We start from the raw sequence: 9,155 nt of genomic DNA, 5'->3' as shown, positions 1-9,155 counted from the left end.
GATTGTGGAAATTATAGAACAATATCATTAATATCACACTCAAATAAGATCTTCCTGAAGATAATTCAAAAACATTTGCAGCAGTATATTGACAGAGAACTTCCAGAGGCGCAAGCTGGATTCAGAAGAAGATGTGGAACAAAGGATATCATAGCTGTTGTCAGATGGATCTTGGCTCAAGGCAAAGAATACCAGAAAGATGTTTACTTGTGTTTTATTGACTATGCAAAGGCATTTGATTGTGTGGATCATGACAAATTATGGATAACATTGAGAAGAATGGGAATTCCGGAGCACTTGGTTGTACTCATGAGGAACATGTACCTTGACCAGGAGGCTGTCGTTCAAACAGAACAAGGGGACACTACATGGTTTAAAATCAAGAAGGGAGTGTGTCAGGGTTGTATCCTTCCCCATACTTATTCAATCTATATGCTGAGCAAATAATCCGAGAAGCTGGATTATATGAAGAAAAACATGGCATCAGGATTGGAGGAAGAATCATTAACAACCTGAGATACAAAGATGATACAACTTTGCTTGCTGAAAGTGAGGATGACTTGAGGAACTTACTGATGAAGGTTGAAGAATACAGTCTGCAGTATGGATTACATCTCAATATAAAGAAAACAAAAATCCTCACAACTGGACCAATGAGCAGCATCACAATAAATGGAGAGAAGATTGAGGTTGTCAAAGAATTCATGTTGCTTGGTTCTACAATCGATGCCAATGGAAGCAGCAGTCAGGACATTATACGATGTGTAGCATTGGGAAAGTCAACTGCGAAGGAACTGTTTCAAGTGCTGAGGAGCAAGGATATCTCATTGAGGACTAAGGTGTGCCTGACACAGCCATGATATTTCCAATCACCTCGTATGCATGTGAGAGCTGGACAATGAATAAGGAAGACCGAAGAAGAGTTGATGCTTTTGAGTTGTGGTGCTGGCGAAGAATGCTGAAAGTACCATGGACTGCTAAAAGAACTAACAGATCTGTCCTAGAGGAAGTGCAGCCAGAATGCTCCTTGGAAGCAAGAATGGCCAGACTTCGTCTCACCTATTTTGGTCATGTTGTCAGAAGGGACCATTCCCTGGAGAAGGATGTCATGCTTGATAGGGTGGAGGGTCGACAAAAGAGGGGGAGACCAAACTTCGCCTCACCTACTTTAGTCATTTTGTCAGAAGGAAAAGACCAGTCCTAGCAAAGGATATAATATTTGGTCAAGTAGAGGGTCAGTGAGAAAGGAGAAACAAGATGAATGGACACAGTGGCTGCAATGATGGGCTCGAGGATTGTGAGGATGGAACAGGACCAGGCAGTGTTTTGTTCTGTTGTACTTGGGGTCACTATGAGTCAGAGCTGACTAGACAGCACCTAACAACAACATACACCATTTATTGTATGTCAATTAAGCTCACTAACTCCATTTTGCTTTTTTGTTTGTTTTGTTTTTAATGTGGTCTGGTGGAGCTTACAGTCTTGTGGGATGCAAAATGGTGCTCTCATTGTGGATGTCTCTGCTAGCGGCTGTCAATTCAGCTCCAACTCATGGCAACCTTATGTATGATAGCACTAAGTTTTGCCTGGTCCTGCACCATCCTCATAACAGTAGGAATATTTGAGCACATTGTTGTGGATATTGCATCAATCTCATTGAGAATGCCCCTCATTTTCATTGACCTTCTACTTTACCTAATGTTGTTGGGTGCCATCAAGTCAGTTCTGACTCATAGTGCCCCTGTGAACAACAGGATGAAACACTTCCTAGTCCTGCATCATCATCACAATCATTGCTGTGTTTGAGCCCTTGTTGCACCACTGTGTCAGTCCATCTCATGGAGGGTCTTCCTCTCTTTTACTGAACTTCTTCTTTACCAAACATGATGTCCTTCTCCGGGGCCTCGTCCCTCCTGATAACATGTCCAAAGTACATGAGATCAAGTCTTGCATCCTCACTTCTAAAGAGAATTTTGGCTGTTCTTCTCCCAAGACTTTACTAGAAAAGGATACCCTTTTCTAGCAAAAGGCATGAAATAGAAAACATAAGTTAAGATTAAAGAAATAAATTTCAATCCAAATATATTGGTACTTATCATTATGTACCAAACGAAACTCACTGCTATCGAGTCGGATCCAACTCATAGTGATCCCTCCTTGGGTTTCTGAGGCAGTATCACTATGGAAGTAGATTGCCTAGCCTTCCTTTCAAGGAGTGGCTGGTGGGTTTGAACCACCAGCCTTCTGGTAAGCAGTCAAATGCCTTAGGCACTACACTACCAGAGCTCCCTATCATTATATAGCCCCCCCACCAATAAAAAAGAAAGAAAAAGCAAACTCACTGCCATTGAGTTGATTCTGATTCACAGTGACCACCACTGGGTTTCCAAAGCTATAAATCTTTACTGAAGCAGACTGCCTCATCTTTCTTCCACGGAGTAGCTGGCAGGTTTGAACGACCAACCTTCTAGCTAATAGCCAAAAGCCTTAACCACTATATCACCAGAGTTCCTTAATACATTATATAATTAGTGGCTTTTATGGGGTTTTATTTGCTTGTTTTTAATCCTTATTCTCCCACTAAATTATAAGCTCTTAGAGGAGAGGAATTTAATCTATTTTCACTGATGACATATAACAAGATGAAGAATATGCTATTCTCTTAGAATCCAATTCCCTGAGAAAAAATAGCCCCCCCTTTTAGGAAAATGACTTGATGAACTTCTTGGGGTCAGAGACACCTGAAAGGCACCAGTAAGAGCTGGCACCAATACTTCCTGCATGTGAGGAGACTTTTAGTGACAAGGTGAGGGGAGAGAGGGCAGAAAGTGGGCTGCACACGGGACCTCACCCATAACCACCCCACCCTTCACCAATTTTTCTGTCAATGCAAAAAAATGATTGAATACATGGACCCTGTAAATTGCTTCTTTCTATGGCCCTTGGGGAAGTTGCTGAATTGTGTGCACTGAGTGTTGTGGGAGAATGAGAGTATAAAACTGAGAATTAAGACTCCCAGGTCTGAACAAGCTTTTCTCAGAACACGGAATTAATGTCAAGGCAAAGCTGTTATGGGCTGAATTGTGTACCTCCCCCCCAAAAAATTACATGTTAGCATCCTACGCTTTATACTTGTGGACCACCACTTGTCTGTCAGCTTGCCGTACTGTGGTAGTTTGCATGTTGCTGTGATTTACGAAGCTATGTCACAAGTATTTCAAATACCAGCTGGGTCGCCATGGTAGACAGGTTTCAGTGGAGCTTCCAGACTAAGACAGATGAGGAAGGAGGGTGTGTTGATCTACTTATTAATAAACTGGCCAATGAAAATCTTATGAATAACAGTGACACATCGTCTGATATAGTTCAGGAAGATGAACTCCTCAGGTTGGAAAGCACCCAAAATATAACTGGAGGAGAGCTGCCTCTTAGAAGTAGAGTTGTCCTCAATGACATGGATGGAGTCAAGCTTTCAGGACCTTCATAGGCTGATGGGGCACAACTCAAAATGCTGCAAGCATCCATTAAGAATCAGATCATGGAAGGTACAAAATGTGAAAACTAGATGTTGTAAAGAATGAAATGGAATGCATAAAAATATAGATATCCTAGGCATTAATGAGTTGAAATGGCTACCAGTAGTAGCCATTTTGAATCACACAGCCACGTAGTCTATTATGCTGGGAATGACATATTGAAGAGAAATGATGTCACATTCATTGTCAAAAAGAACATTTCAAGATCCTTCCTGAAGTACGATGCTGTCAGCGACAGGATAATATCCATACATCTACAAGGAAAACCAGTTAATACTAATATTATTCATATTTATGCACCAAACATTGAATCCAAAGATGAAGAAATTGAAGATTTTTAGCAGCTTCTGCAATCTAATATTATCAAACATGCAATCACGATGCATTGATAATTACTGGTGATTGGAATGTGAAAGTTGGAAACAAAGAAGCATGAGTAGTGGGAAATATGTCGTGGGTGATTGAAACAACACTGTAGATTGCATGATAGAATTTTGAAAGACCAGAAAGTTATTCATTGGGAATACCTTTTTATTTACAATATAAATGGTGACTATACACATGAACCTCATCAAATGGAATATATAGGAATCAAATAAAGTACATCTGTGGAAAGATATCATGGCAAAGCTCAATACAATCAGTCAGAACAAGGCGAGGTGCTGACTGTGGGACAGACCATCAATTGCTCATATGCAAGTTCAAGTTGAAGCTGAAGACAATTACAAGTCCATGAGAGTCAAAGTACAACCTAGAGTATATCCCACTTGAAATTAAAGACCACCTCAAGAATAGATTTGATGCACAGAACACTAGTGACCAAAGACCAGATGAGTCGTGGGATGATATCAAGAACACCCCACATGAAGAAAGCAAGAAGTCATTCAAAAGAAAAGAAAGAAAGCAAAGACCAAAATGAATGTCTGAAGAGACTGAAACTTGCTCTTGAATGGAGAGTAGCCAAAGCAAATAGAAGAAATGATAAAGTAAACGAGATGAACAGAAGATTTCAAAGGGCAGATCAAGAGACAAAATAAAGTAGTGTAATGAAATGGGAGCTCTGGTAGCATAGTGGCTAAGACACTTGCCTGCTAACCAGACGGCTGGTGGTTCAAACCCACCAGCCACTCCTCGGAAGGAAGGTTGGGCAATCCTACTTCCGTAGTGATACTGCCTCGGAAACCCAAGGAGGGGTCGCTATGAGTCGGGTTTGACTCGACGGCACATAACACACACACACACACACACCAATGAAATGTGAAAAACCTGGAGTTAGAAAACCGAAGGGGAGGAAGGCGCTTGGCATTTCTCAAGAAAGAAATGAACTGAAAGGAAAAAAAAAATCAAGGCTTCAAATTGTAATATTGAAGGATTCTATGGGCAAAATATTGATGTTTCAGTGAATGGATGCAGACTTGGAAGTGCTCACTCATCTATGCCAAGAAATGTGGAAGACAAGTACCTGGACAACCAATTGGATGAGATCCCATTCTGAAGGGATATTATTGTGCCCATTCTGAAGGGATGTTATTACTGATGGCAGATGTATTTTGGCTGAAAGCAGAGAACACTACAAAAATGTTTACTTGAATTTTATTGATTATGCAAAGGAATTAGACTCTATGGATCATAATACATTATGAATAACCATTAAGGAGGGAAATTCCATACATAATTGTATTCATGAGGAATCTGTACATAGACCAAGAGGCAGTCTTTTGAACACATCAAGGGGCTACTGTGCTACAGGTTTATATCCTCTCCCCACACATAGTTAATCGGTATGCTGAGCAATAATCCGAGAAGCTGGGTTATATGAACAAGAATGCAGCATTAGGATTTGAGGGAGACTCATGAACACCGTGATATGCAGATGACCCAACCTTCTGTGATGAAAGCAAAGAGGACTTGAAGCACTTACTGATGAAGATCAAAGGCTACAGCCTTCAGTATGGATTACATCCCAACTTAAAGAAAACGCCAATCCTCACAACTGGACCAGTAAGTGACATGATAAACAGAAAATATTGAAGTTGTGAAGGATTTCATTTTACTTGAATCTACAATCAATGCCCATGGAAGCAGCAGTCAAGAAATTAAACGATGTATTGCATTGGACAAATCTGCTGCAAAAGACCTCTTTGACATGTTTGAGAGCAAAGACGTCACACTGAGGATGACTTAGGTGTGCCTAACTGTAGTTAAGGTGTTTTCAGTCACCTCATGTGCATGCAAAAGCTGGATAATGAATAAGGAAGACTGAAAAATTAGTGCATCTAAGTTATGGTGTTGGTGAAGAATATTGACTATACCGTGGACTACCAGAATAGCAAGCAAATCTGTCTTGGAAGAAGTACAATCAGAATGCTCCTTAGAAGCAAGGATGGTGTGATTTCATCTCATGTATTTTGTACATGTTATCAGGATGGACCAGTCCCTGGAGTAGGACACCATGCTTGGAAACATAAAGGGTCAGCAAAAATGAGGAAGACCCTCAATATGATGGATTGACACATTGGCAGCAACAGGGGCTCAAACATGGCAAGGTTTGTCAGGATGGTGCAGGAATGGGCAGTGTTTCTAACATACATAGGATCACTCTGAGTCAGGACTAGACGGCACCTAGGAACATACCTGTGGGAAGGAGCCCTGGTAGCATGTGGTTGAACACTTGCTTACTAACTGAAAATTCAGTGGTTTGAACCCATATGTAGCTTCATGAGAGAAAGATGTGGCAGTGTGCTTCCTTAAAGATTTAATGTTGTTGTTGTTAAGTGCTATTGTTGGTGACCCTATGGGGTACTGCTGCTCTGCCCTACAGAGTTGCTATGAGTTGGAATCGTTTGGACAGCAACGGGTTTTGTTTGGGTTACACCTGTGGTTGTGATCCTGTTCGGGAGTGGGGTTTTCTTGGTTATGTTAATGGGGCAATGTCAATGGAGGGTCTGAGTTGTGGAAAGAATGGGTTGGACACAGAAAGAAGCACAAACTGGGGTAGACTGATGCCCTGTGAGGATCACCCGGAAGAGGGACACCCAGGGAAACAGACAGGGGAGGAATACACACAGCTGATGCCCTGATTGGGACTTCTAGCCTCCAGAACTGTGAGAAAAAATGTCTTTGCTCTTTAAGGCCACCACGGTTGGTATTTCGGTTAAGGCAGCAATAGGAAACTAAGACAAAAGCCTCCCCGGATCTCTGGGTCTGGGGAGGCACCCCAATATCCTCGATAACAGATGCTCAAGTTGAGTCTCGGAGAGGCTGGGAGGCTTGGCAAGGTCTCAAGGTTACAACACAAGTGATCTGAGCCTGGCTCTCTCCGCTCTGTCCTGCTTTCTCTCAAAAGCTCTGTGCCCAAGAGAGAGAAATCATTCCATTCTTTTCGTCTTAGTAAAGCATAAACACTGGGCCGAAAATGAACAGAGGCAAAGCCAGCTCCTCCCGCATCTCAATTAGCTGCAGAGAGAAGCTGGCTCTTCCTGGGGCTGGGTGGGCGCTCCTAGCCAGCGTGGCCTCCTGGAACCTTGGGGTGAGTGACTCTGGATTTTGGGGATGGCCCCTGGGGTGGTGACTAAAGGAATCCGGGGGAGAACCAGCCAAATAATCAGGGCCTTCACATGAGGGGCTTTGTCTGGTGTTTCAGTGCAAATTAGCAATTAGCCGAGGCTGGCACCGGGCCACCTCCCTGTGTAAGGCCAACTGGCAGCAAGCGTCGTTTTGTTCTTGGCTGGGGACCCAGAGGCTGGGTGGCTGGGAACAGGCAGGGTCAGGGCCTGGAGAGGGAGCATTAGGGGCCTGTGCCTAGCGACTGCCCCTCACTGCCGTGACACTGCACTGGGGGACCTCCCAGCATGCTGCCTTTACCCATGGCTGGGAGGATGTGCAACCCAAAACAGAGTTGGTAGAGCCTTGAAGCCCTGAGTTCCACCATTGCCCTTGGCAAAGGGAAACCTTCTCAGAGGGCAAGGGACTTGCAAATGGTCTCCCTGCTAAGGAGGGACATGTTTGGGATATGATGAAAAGGCACATTGCTGGGCCCCGGCCCCAACTCTCCCATGCAGTAGAGCCAAGGATTTTCATTTCTAACAGGTACCCAAGTAACATTGATGCTGGTGGTCCAGCACCCACATGAGAGCCACTACACATGTGGAAAGGGGCGTTGGTGGCACAGTAGTTATGAGCTCGCCTGCTAACCAGAAGATCGATGGTTCGAGCCCACCAAGTGCCTCTTTGGAAAAGAGACTTGTCAATCTGCATTCATGAAGATTAAACCTAGGAGGCCCCATGGGGCAGCTCTACTCTGTGACATGATGTCCTGTGAGTCACAATCGACTCAGTGGCACACAGGAACAACTGACATGAGTCAGAATCAACCAGACAGCAATTGGTTTGGTGCTCCCAGCTGATGCAAATAGTTAATGTGCTCAACTGCTAACCAAAAGGTTGGGAATTCAAGTCTACCCAGAGGGGCAGCAACATCAAAGCTTAGCACTCTACTTTTGAGAAATTAGCCATTGGAAACTCATTTGTCCAGGGATAAAGCTAAGAAGGCAGGAAGGGGTAGGACAGAAAGATGAAAGGAAATGGTAAACACAGGGAGGAAGTGGAAAGAGTGATGTTGCATTGCAGGGACTGCATTCAAAGTCACAAATCAGAATGTGCATGAATTGTTGAATGGAAGACCAACTTGCTCTGGAAAGTTTCACCCAAATCACATTTTTTTTTTTTTTTCAAACTAAAAGACTATATGTAGTACAGTTCTTCTCAGACACACGTAGGATCTCCATGGGTTGGAACTGACTTGACAGCAACTGGTTAAACCCTAAAGCAATTCTTAAACAATGAATGAGAGAAAACCTTTCCTTTCCTTACTCATACTGCAAAATAATTACAGGGTGTAAGCAAGGACTAGCAGGAAAATAAAATCAAGCCCAGGTGGCACAATGGTTAAGTGCTCAGCTCTGCTAACCCAAAAGTTGGCGGTTCGAACCCAGAAGCAGCTCATGACAGAAAGACCTGGCAACCTGTTCCTGCAAAGACTGCAGCCCAGAAAGCCCTATGGAGCTGTTCTACGCTGTCACGTGGGGTCACTATAAATGGAGATTGACCTGACGGCTCCTAACAATGGCCGGCAGACAAAGTGGAGGATTCAGCAAATCCTTTGATTGGCGTCAGAAAGCACGAGACTCAGGGATTCTGGTGAAGGGTATGCTCAGCCAAACAAAAGTGTTAGAGACCCATGGGGTTCAAGAAACATCATACTTCTACAGAAATCACATGCATACTACATATTTTTCAAGCTGTGCAACCCCCTAGTGTATTAGTTTCCTATGAGTTGAACGCGCGTTATATGTGTGCGCTTGCCATTTGCAAGGGCGTGTTATATGCAGGGAAAATACAGTAATCCACTTTGTTTGTGTAGAAAGCTACAGAAACTAGAATTTAAGTAAATGCCCTTTTTTGCTAGTGAATCTCTTTAGGATAGACGTGGAGGAATCAACCTCCCATGAGGCTGAAAGAAGACCCTGAAGCCAGGGCGGTGGGCACCTTCCTTCCTAGGTCTGCCCTGCCATGGCCCATTTAAGGCCCTACAGCTTGCTGCATGCTTCCCTTCCCCCA

The sequence above is a fragment of the Orycteropus afer genome, unplaced genomic scaffold (genome assembly GCF_000298275.1).
Source record: "Orycteropus afer afer isolate SDZICR_OR568_19922 unplaced genomic scaffold, OryAfe1.0 scaffold00224, whole genome shotgun sequence".
Taxonomy (NCBI): domain Eukaryota; kingdom Metazoa; phylum Chordata; class Mammalia; order Tubulidentata; family Orycteropodidae; genus Orycteropus; species Orycteropus afer.
The sequence above is the reverse complement of the archived record's forward strand: the minus strand, read 5'-3'. Positions refer to the sequence as shown.